General features: G+C 40.1%; 1 protein-coding gene across 4 annotated transcripts in view; it reads left to right on the top strand.

The window, feature by feature from the left end:
- The window catches only part of cdh11 (cadherin 11, type 2, OB-cadherin (osteoblast)), a 171,392-nt gene that overhangs the window by 70,324 nt on the left and 85,441 nt on the right, over positions 1–15,627 (top strand). For 3 of the 4 annotated variants that reach the window (XM_088351126.1, XM_088351125.1, XM_088351127.1), the window contains one exon: positions 7,220–7,276. The exons of the other annotated variant lie outside the window; for it this stretch is intronic. The gene's annotated coding sequence lies outside the window, so the exon portion shown is untranslated. The remainder of the gene's footprint in view (positions 1–7,219; positions 7,277–15,627) is intronic. 4 annotated transcript variants of the gene reach the window in all.

The raw sequence follows: 15,627 nt of genomic DNA, 5'->3' as shown, positions 1-15,627 counted from the left end.
ACGGGAGATGGTGGCTGTTCATATAGCAATCCATTAAAAAATGGAGGATGGACATCTATGTTTATGTTTACATGCTTATTGTACGCATCTTATTTCTTTTTTCAGTGGTGCTGAATCTAACGGCAATTTCAATAGAGACTGGTCACCGGATAGTTAAACGATTACCGTATTTTCCGGACTATAATGCATATCTGATTATTCCTCTGTGAGCTGTTTATTTGATACTGTATACTAGCTGGACCAGACTGTAAGGCGGATGCAATTAAAACCATAATAAAAGCCAGGGTTGCATTAAAACAGTTTATCATTATTTATCGTGGTAATAATTATTACAATAATTGTTACACTGTCTTATTCAAAACTCTAATTATGTCATTCTTCAGCAAAGACATTACTTTCCAGACTATTTTTTTGGGGGGGTGAGGCAAATTCTCAGGGAATTCTATGTTTTTCCAGTGAAGATATTGTAATATGCAAGAATGTGGACACAAATATTAGCACACTCATGCATCATACGCACGTTTCACACGACTTATGACAGCTTGAAAGCGTCGCTATGAATGGCGTGGCTGTCATTAACTAAAATGCCTGAGGCTGGAGTGCGACCAGAATAATTATTCTGATTATGGTTCCCCAACTGATCTCTATCCAAATAAATTATGCTTACCCGGATTAAAATTTACCGTTTTTAAAATAGAGATTTATGACATAATTTGCCTTTGCCTGTCCATGGAACGCTAGTGTGCACTCTTATACCTCAGGGGTCTCCAATGTCATGCCCGCTGGCACCAAGTTGCCGCGAATCCTGTTCTGAGAATAGCTAATCAGTGTTGAGTCATTGTGATTTTCTAGTAAAAACATTTTTTTATTAGTTTGCTGAGTCAATTTGACCCTAGTTTTAATAATTAACCTGGTAATAAGCATATTAATAGCATGATACTTTATTTTAGAAATAAAAGCAAAACAAATTCCGGTTCACGGACAAAGTATTGATGATTATTTATAAGCAAATGTGAATCTATTCATACAGTATATCAAACACATTTATGTATTGATCTTTTTATTGATTTATTTTACATAACATACAACAAACTAAATTCCAAGTTACAGGTCTTATAAAGCGAAAAAGCAGAAAATGATTATTTTTACATAGCTATCTGGCTACCTTTTGAGTTTTGGAGCTAACAAATTTCTACCATTCAATTAATTGCAATAAAATAATGTGCAGGGAGAAGTAGAATTCAGTACAATAAAATAAACAACAATTCTTGCTGTATGATACAATAATTAATCAAAATCTAAAGAAAACTGCCAAATAATTTTCAATTTTCTAAACGACCATTTGTTTACTCGTAGGTCAAGAAATTTTCATTTATTTCACATAACATGACACTTACCTACAGAGAGCTCCTGACATGATTGGCGGCCATCTTGCTGCAACGGGCACAAAAAAATGGGTGAAAGGCTAGGCAACTGGTCATGTTCAGTCTCCCTAGTTTGTATTCTTCCTTGTGCTTTGTAGCACCCGTTTCTGGTTGCATTACACAATACAGGGACATACTGTAGATAAAGAGCTACATTTTCTGTAGGCCTTCAAAAATAAGTCAAAATGGCAAAAATTGTCTGGAACTCCAACTGTGAGAGAAACGTCTAGCCCTGAATAAATTAAAGAAGACATATTATGCAGGGTTTTTTTCCACATAAATTAATGCATCACTTGCTCAAAAGTGTCTTTCCCTTTCAGTGCTTTTTACTGTTTGAACAAATCATACTTTCTTACTCCAAAAATCCAGTGTCCATGCCATTGGAGGTTAAGGTGCTCGCTCCAGGTCGTCTGGCTGATAGCAGAGTGATTTGGGCCCTATCAGAAAGAGTAATTAAGCATTGACCAATATGGGGATTTCAGGGCCGATACGATACTGATATCTGCATTAAGCGGAGGTTGATAACCGAGATTTGGAGCTGATATCCATTTGTTGTGAAAGCTTAAAAACTCAATAATTATTTTAATAATACGAAAAGAAACCAAGGATATTTATTATAAATACAAATTAAACTTTAACAGCTCTCTGAAACCTTTTACAATAAATAAATTAGAATTTCAACACAACTAACATGACTAATCGTTCACTCAACCCAAAACTAGCAGTGCAGCAAATACAAATACATGCGGCTTAGTAGCAACTCGTATAAAGGTACATGAATAAATGGGTCCCTGAAATGTTTTACAACAGATTAATTAGAATTTCAATACAATTAGCATGACTAATCTTTTACAATCAATTTACAGTGCAATAAATAAAGTTAAGCTTGGCAGTGACTTGTATAAAAGTACATAAATAATCAAGTACTCAAATATATCCCTGTTTCTTTAGTTTTTGTTACCAATAAATAAAAAAAAAATGTCAATGCAACCAACGTGACCTAAATGATCTTATAACAAAAAGTGCATGGACACTTCAACGGAGCTTGCAAATTAACAGTGGGCACTTCTGTTTTAGAGCCAGATTGACAAACTAACATTTTAGTTATGGTAACAGCTAAGTACTCAGCATTCCACTTTAGTGTGATATTTCTGCTCTGTTGATCATAAACACTCTTGATTGACCAACTGATGCTATGATAAGAGCCATTATATCAGTCTACACCTGAACCTGATTCCCTGAAACAAGTTAAGTACACTTTTTATGCCATCTTTTAATCACACACACGTTTTTCACTGAATCTCAATTATATCAGCAGTCTTGATTTACAGGCATTTAAGGAAGAATTAGCAGAGCTGTCGCTCGAAGGATCTTCTTCCTGCTTCAGGGGCTTCACCCCCGGTCGCTTATCCAATGAGTAGCCGCAGGGTGGGTAGTGTTTGTGGAAAAAGAAGACCAGAAGAGAGGTCTTGGCTGCATCTGAGCCTAAATAACCCAGTTTTAGATACATGAATTGTCTGTCGAACAAACAAAAATTTTGATATCAATATCCGTCAAATTCTCAAATATCATTGCCGATAATCGTCCCGCTTGATAGTTGGCCTAGCCCGATAATCAGTCGACCTCTAAGAGCAATGATATTGCCTTTAAAGGATTCTCATTCACTGAACATGATTGCCAAGTTATGTCTTGTCATGTGGACCGCACATGAGGTAATCCCCCTTCCAGGATGACCAGGCTGCAATTGATGTTGCAATAACAAATAATACACAAATGTTGTCAACATTAAATATAGGTCATGCATAAGCTATATAAATAGAAGTGTATTTTAAGTCTAAATTTAAATAGTTCCACTGAGGTTGCAGATCCAATCGCAGGGGCCAGAGCATTCCACAACACCGGGGCCCGAATGGAGAACGCTCCCAAACCTGCGGTTCTCTTCTTGGCGGTGGTGGGCGGAGTCAAAATTGTCTTTTATAATACTAATGTCTCCGTTACAGCAGTGTCTGAAATAACGTCTGCCCAGACGCCCGGGGCGTGCTTCTTTTACGCTGGGCGTACAACTTACAAAACGTCTCTGTCTGGGTGGCCGACAACCTTTTCAAGAAAAAATAAAATACAATAATGGCTCTTGGGATCAGAAGTAGACCAGCCTTTTTAGAGTGAAGGGTCCCGACTGGAACATAGGGGGAAATTACATCTGAAATATATGAGGGAGCAAGTCCATGCATGATTTTGTATAATTCGAGACTTCGCTCTGGTGGCTTGGCTTTGCCATTGCATTTATTCTTCCCATGTGATAAACGGCAGCTGTATTAGTTCGTATGGCATTGTCATCGCCCCAAGAGGACAGGTGCATGCTACACCTAAACAGGGCACTATGAAATGTGTATTATTGCAAGGATTACGTATCAATTATTGACTCATATTATGGGACATCTGCAAAAAAAAAAAAAAGCGTTTCTCAATGGTTAATTGCCATGGAAAAAACTTTATGCTTAACTTAGTATGGTACATGATACCCTTATTTTTGCCAACACCTCTGTGGGGAGAAATTTGTTTCAAAAATATTTCCACATGCATTGTTCAGATCCAAAAATATAATCGCTATTTACTAAAAATCACACATCTTGATAAATGCATATAGAAAATACAGATATGTTTGTGGCTCTGAAAAATACATTATTGACACCATTTGTTAAAAATTTAGGTGTCATATTTGACCCCGATCTGTCCTTTCAAACACACGTGAAGAAAATTACTAGAACCGCTTTCTTCCATCTTCGCAACATTGCTAAAATTCGTCCTATGCTGTCTCAGTCGGATGCGGAGATTATAATTCACGCGTTTGTTACCTCCTGTCTCGATTACTGTAATGCACTACTCTCCGGTCTCCCCAAGTCCAGAATCAAGAGTCTTCAGCTGGTACAAAATGCTCCAGCGAGGCTTTTAACTAGGACAAGTAAGTCCGAATTTGGCTAACCTGCATTGGCTCCCTGTTAGCCTAAGATGTGATTTCAAGGTTCTCTTGGTATTATACAAAATCATACATGGACTTGCTCCCTCATATCGTTCAGATTTGATTTCCCCCTATGTTCCGGTCCGAAGCCTTCGTTCTGAAAGCGCTGGCCTACTGGCGATCCCAAGAGCCAAGAAGTGTTCCGCAGGTTCGAGAGCGTTCTCCATCCGGGCACCGGTGCTGTGGAATGCTCTTCCCCCTGAGATCCGATCTGCAACCTCAGTGGAAACTTTTAAATCTAAACCCACTTCTACTCTATAGCATATGAATAACCTATATATTTTGTTGACAATATCTCTGTACTATTTGTACTTGTAACATCCATTGCAGTCTGGTCATCCTGAAAGGGGGATTACCACATGTGCGGTCCCTTCTCAAGGTTTCTTCATTTTCCTCAAGTTGAGGTTTTGGAGTTTTTCCTTGCCCTCATGTTGGTTTCAGATGAGAGGATGGTGTAATAATGGTCTGAAATAATAGTCTGTGCAATAACCTGTGCAGCCCTTTGAGACTCTTTGTAATTAAGGGCTATACAAATAAAAATTACTTGACTTGACTTTGTTTTTCTTTTAATGGTTCTAGATAAATTGGAAAATTGCCTTTATAAGTCCTTAAAAAGTTCTTCAATGTGGCCATGAAATAGATGTACAAACTATTGTACAGACGCTGCCATACTTACGAACTAGATCGTTGGTAAGTTGAATTTGTTCGTAAGTTGCTTCAGTGCTATATTGTGTATGTTTAAGGTTTATATAAGTATTTATAAGGCTTGTATAAGTAGCCTGTATTGTTTTGTACTAAAAAATAATATGCTCTATAAAGATAACTAAAGTTAAGTTTAACTTACTTTTGGAAAATGGGCTTCAAGAGTTCCTTCTCCGTGGCAAAAAGTGGCTGAAAAATAATGCGGTTTCAAAATTGTCTTTTATAATGCTAATGTCTCCGTTACAGTATGGCAAGACGGCAATGTCTTCCAGACTGAGCAGAGCTACCGGGGATTTTTTTGGGCTGTGTTGATTACTCTCTGTTTTGTTCTAAAGCGGGTCACATGTCATATGTGTTAATATTTTAATATCTTATCAACCTGAGGGCCGCAAATGGCCCACAGGCAGCAAGTTTCAGACACCTGTTTTAAATTAAACGACCATTTTTTAATTTGAAACAGCATTTTCTGTGTTCAGCCAAAGGCTGTCAAGAGGAACTGGAAACGTCTCTACGAATTTAGCAGGGACGCACATGATTTTAATATACTTGTGTTGCGTTTCAGGGTGAAAGGGTGGTGCGCGCTTATTTTGACACCCGATATGCGCTAGTCGACAGAGAGACCGACACTACTTCAAAAGTCTCTAACCTGTTCTCCGCTGGTGCCACGTCAGCCTGCTGCTGCTGCTACTTAAGATCATTTTCAATTTAGTTGTTTTTCCCTTTCGAAAATTACTACCAGCTGAGCTTTGACCGACGGTTGTTATTTTTGGACGTATGTGCACAAGATCCGACTAATGTTTTTATTTATGGTGACAATTTATCGAGATGAAGGCCTATTGTACTTTCTACTTGGGGTGGGATACTAGGATTTTTGGTATTGATCCGATACAAAAAATACAGGGTAGTATCAATCGATACCGATCTGATCAATACTATTTTTTTTAGAATTGTCATTTAGTTGGTTTATATTTTTGAAAAACACAGCATACAAAATTTAGGCACTAAATGTTTCCATTTTTATGAAATAACTACATTAAAAAATGTTTGTGCATATATATATATATATATATATATATATATATATATATATATATATATATATATATCCATTAAAACGGTTTCAGAACAAAAGCCGAGTGAGTCAAACCAAAAAAGCAGCAATACAGTATCACAAAAATACAAATAGTGTATAATAATATCTACTAGACAACTAAAGTAACTTCCACTGCCCAATATGTTGAAAGTAAAGTAGGCAGTGCAAATAAAGTATATTTGCATCTGTTGCCAAAGTGACAAGAGATTTAAAGGTTTTTGAACCTGAAAGGACAGTATGTAATATTCAGTCCCTCCAAAAAATGTCATTCCGTAAAAAAAACCCACATTGATTTGAATACTCAAAATACATGCATTATGACACCAGTCTTATTTTCCATTGAAAGTCAAGAAATTTGTATTTCTCTTACAAAGTAAAATACCCGCTTAGATCGCCGCCTTTTTTGTCCGGCTCCCAGCCGCCACTCTGTCTTCTGTGGCAATGGCCCTTGCTCGCACCAGACAACACAGTGCCATCTAGTAGTCAAATATTCAACACTTGGGCCTTAACATGTTTACTGATTTAGTTCCAGCTCGTTGCACTCATGTTTTTATGTCAATTTGTGGCATTGCCAAATTAGCGCACCGCTTTCTTATGCAAATGACACCTGACATTATCTTTTTCTCTTGTTGGAAATTAAATGAAATGAAATGAAAAATGTTGGAAAAAAGTCCACACCGCGCTGCGCTTCCTGTTTACCGCTTGTCATTTTGTAGATGGATAGATTTGTCCCTCTCTTCTGCCTGGTAGGCAGAATGCAGGAGCAGGCCAGGTTAGGGGATGCTAAAAGTGTGGTTGTGAGTCCCCCACTCAGGCATAAACTTAGTGAGCTGCTGAGAGTGCTGGATGAGAGATAGAAGGGCTGTGTTATATTGATCCGATTTAAGTACTTGCCTAGTATCAATTATATCGCGATTTGGATTGATTCGCCCAACCCTACAATTTGCAGGCAAAAGATTAAATGTCTTCTTTTTTCCGCAGGGTGATTGCTGGGTCGCAAGGACTTTCAATGGGTGTGACGGCAGTAATGAGCTAAAGGTGGGTGCTGCCTGTCCAGACCCATTCACTGTTTGCGTGTCTACGCTTTGTGTGTTTGTGTGTTAATTTAAAGATGTGAATTGAAGTTGACACAGCTCTCCTGCTCAGCATTCCATTTAACGTGCTTCCTCCCTCGCACCGAGTGTTTGTCAAAGTGATTGCTGAAAGGAGGCCAATTTCCTTCTTTTCTAAAATGCCCAAGCATGACATGCAAAATTAATCCGTGAGCCCAATTGAGTGATTCCCCATTTGCCTAAAGCGCGGGTCACGAACTGTTTTGACCCAGAGTCATAAAGGCAAAATATTTTGATTTTCTTTTTTGAGGGAGACATACTGTACATTTTCAGACAAAATAAATAAATAAAAACACTAAACCCGCCAATTTATTTCACTGTGTGACATTTGATGATTTGATCAAATCTCTGAAAATAATAATAAAGAGAGAGAGACAAAGAGAGAAAAGGTGCAGGTGCGCTTTGTTTGCAGAGATCCACCTGCTTCTACCGCTCACCCAATCAGATTGCTCTGGGTGCTTGGTTGGCTTTCTCAGTTGTCGTAAAGTGTCTCAACCAGTGAACAGTGAACATATGTTGTTTAATGAGCCTCAGGTTTTCATAGAAACATACAGCCTAAACAGGGTTTGTTGCTGTAGTACCGTGACTGTAAACTGGAGTTAGGACTCTGCACTATATATTCTCGACCAAACCAATTGTCTACTGTGTCGCTTAAATTTTCATCTTTACTACACTTGAAAAATACTGAAAATTTAAGCATGGTCCTTATTTTTCTCCGACTATACCAGGCCCACAAGCCATACATACCGGACACTTGGCCTACACTCACCATGTAATACCTCATAGACTGCAGGGGTCTTCTTCTGATCAGTCTTCAAAACTGATCATGCCTTCTCAAAGTTGTGATTATCCCACACAATGTAACTACATTAAGCATATGCTCCCTCCTCCCAGTGGCCTGGAAGAGTTGAATAGATTAAAAAGGTAGCTCAATCGATCGAAGAGCGCTTATCAGCTGCTGGCAGGCTGACGAGCAGATTTCAGAGTGACAGGTGATAATCCTTTAAATTCAAGTCGGAAAACAGAAGGGACGGGTACCAGTCGGAGCAATCAAAACTTTGGCTCGTTACCCAAAATGTAATGTATGATCCATCTTGGTTAACCTGACGAAAGAGCAGCTCAGGGTATAGTCCAGGGGCCAGCAAGCCCAATTTTTTTAAAAGAGCCATCTCATCTCATCTCATTAGCAGTACCGCTTATCCTCATTAGGGTCGCGGGGGGGCTGGAGCCCATCCCAGCCATCTCCGGGCAGTGGGCAGGGGACACCCTGAACTGGTTGCCAGCCAATCGCAGGGCACACAGGGACAGACAACTCATTCACTCATTCACACCTAGGGACAATTTGGACCGGCCAATTCACCTGAAATGCATGTTTTTGTAACGTCGGAGGAAACCGTAGTGCCTGGAGGAAACCCACGCAAGCACGGGGAGAACATACAAACTCCGCACAGGAAGTCTGGAGCTGGATTTGAACCCATGACAGGTTCCCATGACATGAACTGTGCCGCACAAGCGCTAACCACTGCGGCAGCGTGCTGCCCTAAAAGAGCCATTACAATCCCAATTTATAAAAAAACAAGTATGTCTGGAGATGCAAAAAAATTAAAAGCCTTCTATAAACCTACTTTAAATTAAAAGAAAAAGGAGCTTCATACATAAAGGTTAGCCATTCATTAATGATTCTAGATATTATTAGGGCATTGGAAAAAGATTTAACAGCTAGAAGCTAAACACTCACTTGAAATGTTCAATGAGAGTTTGAGGTTTCTCTTGGGCATTGATATGGATCATGCTGTTCTTTGCTGCTGACCTCGACCTTGGACGTTGTGAAACGATGTGCAGAATACTTCCAAGATATCCTCAATTCCACCGACACGTCTTCCTCTGAGGAAGCAGTCTGGGGAGTCTGAGATGGGCTTTTCTATCTCTAGGGTTGAGAAGTCACTGTCCTCTAGAGGATGCCAACACACAGATGAACTGGAGGAATAGTTAACTTTCTTTGGTCCCCGAATAAATTATTGTGTCTTGTGTCTCTGCACTTGGGTCCATCTCACCAAAACCTAACAAAGAATGTTTATGTCATGTTTGTCCTTCTATAGAAAAAAACTGACATAAAAAAACACAATATATATATTTGCCTGCCCCATCTTTTTCCATTTCTGTAATTTTCTGAAAAGAATCCAGGAAGCCAGGAGGGTGGCACTAAAGGGGCACATGCAGGTCTAGTGCCGGAAGTTGCTGACCCACAGTATGATCAAATATTAGCTTCAAATTTTCCCCTGCAAACACATATTTTGAAAAAGTTACAGTGACGGGTCTCTGGCAGGTGTAATAAGCAGCCGGTTTTAGTCGGCGAATCCAGAGATTCACACAAAAACCGCAGTGGGGCGAGTTTTAATGCCCTTTACTCATATTGATTAGCCTGCAGGGCTGACTGATCAGGAGTGAGATACAGGAAAGCGCGCATCAATAAAAAGCCAGGGCTGGCTTTTTAAAGGCGCACCGACACACAAAAGTAGAATAAATTACGCTTTTGTCCGCTATGCTTTTAAAGTTGGAAACTCAAAAACACTAAACACTCACTTGAATTGTTCAATGAGAGTTTGAGGTTTCTCTTGGGCATTGATATGGATCATGCTGTTTTTTGCTGCTGACCTCGACCTTGGACGTTGTGAAATGATGTGCAGAATACTTCCAAGATATCCTCAATTCCACCGACACGTCTTCCTCTGAGGAAGCAGTCTGGGGAGTCTGAGATGGGCTTTTCTATCTCTAGGGTTGAGAAGTCACTGGGATGGTAAAAAAGTAAGAGGGAGTCAGAAGGCAAATCTCTCGATTTATCAGTTTATCTAGGTCAGGAGTCTCCAACCTTTTTGTTTCTAATTTGTGCAAAGGGCACACATTCTGATCTGCATTTCCAAAATAATATCTCATAATGTTATTAAGTCAAGACATGTTTATTCGTGTAGCCCTTATTAAAAGAAGTCTCAAAAAAGGGATGTACAGAATACAGACTTGATATTACACCATCCCCTGATCCAAAACCTACATGAGGCGAGGTAAAAGTAAAAAACATCAGCATGAAGAAATGAAGAAACCTTGAAAATAGGCCGCAGATGAGGTCATCCCTTTCCAGTAGAACAGGCTGCAATGGATGGTGCAAGGGCATGTATATTATTACCAGGTTAATTATTGGAAATATGGTTAAGTAGACCTAGTAAACCACTAAAAAGATAATTTTATTAGAAAACAGAAATGGCCCAGCACTGGTAGGCTATTTTCAGAACCGGTCTGTGGGCACTTCGGTTGTTCCTAGGGGTACCCTGGTGCCCGCGGAACCATGTTGGAAACCCTGATCTACTTTCCCTTATGGTCACAAACTGTAGGTCATGACCGGAAAAACAAGATCCAGAAATGAGTTTCCTCCACAGGACAGGGGTGGGCGATACTAAGATTTTTAGTGTTGATCCGATCCAAATAAATACATGGTAGTATCAATCGATACCGATCCGATTTAGCTTTTTGCTCTGAAATAACATGATCATTGAAGAGTTGAACCATCCCCCCTGAGTTAGTTTATATTTACAATAAACACAGCACAAAGATTTTAGGCACTAAAAATGTTTCATTTTTTGTTTTATAACTACAATTTAACAGTACATTGAAACACTGAAAAAGTAGTTTATTTTTACAGTTGAATAAATGCAGCTTTACACCTGAACCAACTCACCACACTATACAAACTCAAGTGGTAGCAGTGGTAGTTGTCGCACTGGTAAACAATTAAAAAAGAATATCAAAATAAAGTAGCTTGGCCTACTTAAGCTGATAGCAAGGGCATATGTTTGATCTTAGGGTCACACAGCCGTTTGCGGCTGAATCACGGCCAAAAATTTCTGCCTGTGAGGTGGACGCTATTGGACGCTTTGAGATCGCTATACAAACGAGATACAGCAGTGCTTAACACGCGGTCGGAATTTCACGCGCGGTTGGCAGCGCGAAAATGTTTTGCGCTGCTCAATACTTTAGAGCACGGGTACACAGCCTTTCACGGGCGTATCGAGGCTGAATCACGGCCAGAAATTGGGCGCTGTTGGACGCTTTGAGACCGCCATATAGACGAGATAGAGCAGTGACACGCCTCGATAAAAGTTTAAAGGTCAATGCATTGTTATAAACGTTTTGGCTAGTTGGATCAAATCTTTTTTTTTTTTTTTTCCTTTGACATTTTATTCTTTCTATCTGTTCATCAATTCTGTTGAAATGAAAAGAGAAGGAAAAGGGGCTGATGGGGGAAAAGCTTACGTTTGTCTTCGTCCCAACTCTCATCATGTTGCGTAGGAGTCGGATTTGGGCACAACACCGGCTCGGGAGCTTTTATACCCGTGGTCCACACGAGAAAATGACGCAGAAATGACGCGATGAGGAAGCAGAACAGTCGCCGGCGTCTGTTTTGCGGGCATACCACCTATGAACAGCGGGTTGGCCAATTTTGCGCATTTTCCATCGCGGGCAACCACGGGCAAAAAAAACCCGCAAAATTTTACCCACGATACAGACGCAAACGGCTGTGTGACCGGGCCCTTAGCGGTGGGGACAGCACATGATTAAAAGTGATCGCATATGATTGGTGGGGACGGAACAATGATAGCTCAATCTTGCTGGAGACATGTCCCTTTGCCAGGCCAAAACTACATCCTTGGCTAATTTTATACAATGGCCCGTCTTTTCCCCTACCCCAATAGCAACCATGTCCCACTTTAGTCCATGGCCCTTCACCCCACGGGGGCATCACAGTCCGTTCGCCCTCGGAACCTAAAGTCACCTTCCCTGCTGCAAAGGGCTTTAAAGTACATGCCATATACCATAATGCACTCATCTTTTTGTGAATGCCTATTTACCTTTATTAACTTGCTCATGCCGCATGCTGGCTGTTATCTATTTTGAATATGTACTGCCCTCTAGCAACCAGAGGGAGCATTTGATTTGCATTTATTAAAACGAGAAAAAAAAAAAATCCTAACTTTTGATAGAAATGACCTAGAGCTGGGGTCGGCAACCTGCGGCTCAAGAGCCGCATGTGGCTCTTTAGCACAGCGGAATGGCTCCCTGGCACGTTTAAAAGTTAAAAAATGGGGGAGGGAATTATATTTATGTCTTTCCAGTCAGAGCCCAGCGGAGCTTAAGCTCCACCCCTTTTAAATCGGCAGCATCACAATTTAACGGTCCTAATTTAAATTATTTCATATTTTCGTCAGCATATATTTTGAATGAGTCTTTGGGATATTATTTATATTTTATTGCTTAGGCCTGAGGTTGGCGGCCTGTAGAATCAAAAGAAGAGAAAGAAGAGAAAGAAGATGATGCCGCTATGTTTTACTCATGTACTGATTTGTTTGACACTTAGACAGATGTCCCATTCAAACTGCATTAACATGATTTTATTTACATGACCTTATCAAAAAGCTGCAGTTTTATTTTTATGAATATGTGCTCCATTTTAATACATTTCTTAAATTTTATCAATGAAATGAAACAAACATAATTCATTAATATTGTAAAGACAGTAAACTTGAGGAGTTAGCCTAAGATAGGTGCTCTGCATTGAACTGAGTCATTTTTATAGTAGGCTAATAAAGTTAATATTGATTGGGATTATAATGCTTATATGAAGCTGTTAATTTTTTGTGTCTCCAGACAAATTTGTCTTTTTGATCTAATACGACATTTTGGGTTGCTGACCCCTGACTCACTTATTTTTTTGTTATACACAGAAATTTATGGTGGCCCATATAAATCATCCACGCGCACCGTATATTTAACAGTCTGGTATAGAGTATTTGGAGAGAGTAGGAAAAAGCTCGAAATGTGCTATCAGAAGATAACAAGAGCATACAAAAGAGGGAATGGCGTGAGACTGCTTTTTGGGAACAGGGGAGGACTTGAGGTACAGCAAATGATATTGGGCTACAAGACGACATGCCTGATCACACAGCACAAAAGTCACATAGTCGCACAAATATCTTGTTCTGGCCAAGAATTGACACTTTTTCCCTTCTTTAAAGTTTTCTTGTTGAATGTGAAGGTAACCAAATTAACAAAAAGCACTTCCACATTATTAAAAGGAATACATAGCATTTGATTAGAAAGAATTCACCAACCTTTTTGAAGCTGAGGGTTACTTTTTGTTTCTGATTAGCTCGAAACGCTACCTGTTTGATAGGCATTTCTTAAATAACAACATATGGTATTACTAAGCTGTTAGTAGTTTATTACCAGGTAATAATTATTGAAATCAACCATCAAAAAATCATGCCGGTTAGAAATCAATCATCATTATAAGTCTCCTTTTGTCTCGAGAGACAATGGACTGCGCCAGAAGAGTCACCATGTCAGTTTGATATGGGGCAACGTCGGGTGTGACTGAACAGTTCGATTCTTAAATGACAGTCTTTGTCACAGTGCTTGCATGTAAAGGCACTCAGTGGTGCGGGCGCATAGGTTGCTCTCTCTTCGCCGTTGACCTTTGTCCTGCCACTGCTGGTGCCTCTTCTCCTGAGCTCTCCGCACGTCAGTTCGGACGGCATGTCTCCAGCATTGGGCGGCCAACTGGTCTGGAGCCTGATGCCAGTTAGCCATAGACGAGATCCTTTGGAAGGCGTCCGTCATCCATTCGATGAACATGGCCGAGCCAACAACCATCAGAAACATGCTTTGGGACTTTGCTCGTTTCAGTTCGTCAGGATTGGGAAGTCTTTCCTGCCACGAGATGCCAAGGATGCGTCAAAGGCAGCGCATATGGAAGCTGTTGAGTTGTTGCTCCTGACGGGCATAGGCTGTCCAGGTCTCACTGCAGTAGAGTAGGGAGCTCAACACACAAGCGTTGTACACTGAGACTATGGTGTTTGAAGTCTGTCTCAAGGTTAATTATTTTTTTCTTGGGGTCCCTATCTACACTTCATAATCTCTCTCTCTCTCTCTCTCTTTCTCTCTATCTAACACACACTCTCTCTTCCTCTCTCTTTCTCTTTCTCTCTCTCTCTCTACCTCTATATTATATGCAGGTTAAACGTAAACAAAACACTGCAGATGAGAGCGCCACTGCTCCCTAGCGTAGTGGAGGTTCAATAGCACTTGATTTTTTGGAAAGTAAAAAAGGAACAATTCCCAGAGGTCAAATGTGCCTGCATCCCCTCGACGCAGCCCCGTGCCCCGCACAGGGATGCCCGCCTCACTATTTAAGAACGATTGATTTACTCTGACAGCACTATTTTGAAATAAATACATTTTTTGAGGAAAATACTAATTCTGCTATTTTTAATCAAATAACAAATGATAACATTCTCAGAAAGCAACACTGGAAAGAATGATGATGGGAGAACACAGAGTAGGGAATATTCAAATATCTGAGATAGAAGAAAAAAAAAACACAAACAACAATTGTAAGCCCCTGAGGATTAACTCACTGATGGAAAGAATGACGATGGTGGAAGGAAAGAGGATTTTCATGCAGTGTTGCAGCTTCCTCTATGATATCTCAATCGGTTTCACATTTAATATCTTTGGTCAGCAGTCCACGGATACGCACAATAGGAAGAGCTGGACACCAAATCCTGTATTCGCTCTTTTTTGCCTCATTAGGCCCAAAAAACACTAATAAGGACAATTGGCTCCCCTCATTGATAGTAAAACTCCTGAAAATGGCTCTAAGAAGGTAACAATTATGAGTACACCCTCACACACCTACACACACATGCACAGAAATGTTATTTCCCTTACGTCTGGCCTCTTTTCGGTTTTCATTTGGTTTGTCTCTGTGGCCGATTGTCCCCCAAAGAATCCCAACCATTTTATTTTTCCTGAAGGCTCAAATAGCTTCCAGACGTTTCCATTTGGGTGAAAACACACTCACATAAAGGCGGGCGCACACACAGTAGTTTTTTCGCTCTGAGACACAATCTTGCACACTGTGAGAGAAACAAACACAGACGCACACAGTCTCTCTCACATTCATATAATAACACACAGTCTCACGCACACTTATGCACTGTCTAACTCAGTTCATGCATACAAACAGACACGCACACATGCATAGCTCGTATAGGCCTACAGGGACCTACTTGATTTATCTTCAAGATGCTTGTGTTTCCCAGTCTTATTTGTCTGAACTGCATCGTCCTTTCTACTTCAGATTAAAAAGAAGCAAAGATTCAGTAGCTAGGTTTTTGGTCTCAGCAGCTGCGAGTGATTTTCGGGAAACTGGGCACTTTTGGAAGA

Source organism: Urocampus carinirostris, chromosome 13 (genome assembly GCF_059441175.1).
Source record: "Urocampus carinirostris isolate Australia breed hairy pipefish chromosome 13, RoL_Ucar_1.0, whole genome shotgun sequence".
NCBI classification, from domain to species: domain Eukaryota; kingdom Metazoa; phylum Chordata; class Actinopteri; order Syngnathiformes; family Syngnathidae; genus Urocampus; species Urocampus carinirostris.
The sequence above is the reverse complement of the archived record's forward strand: the minus strand, read 5'-3'. Positions and strand labels throughout refer to the sequence as shown.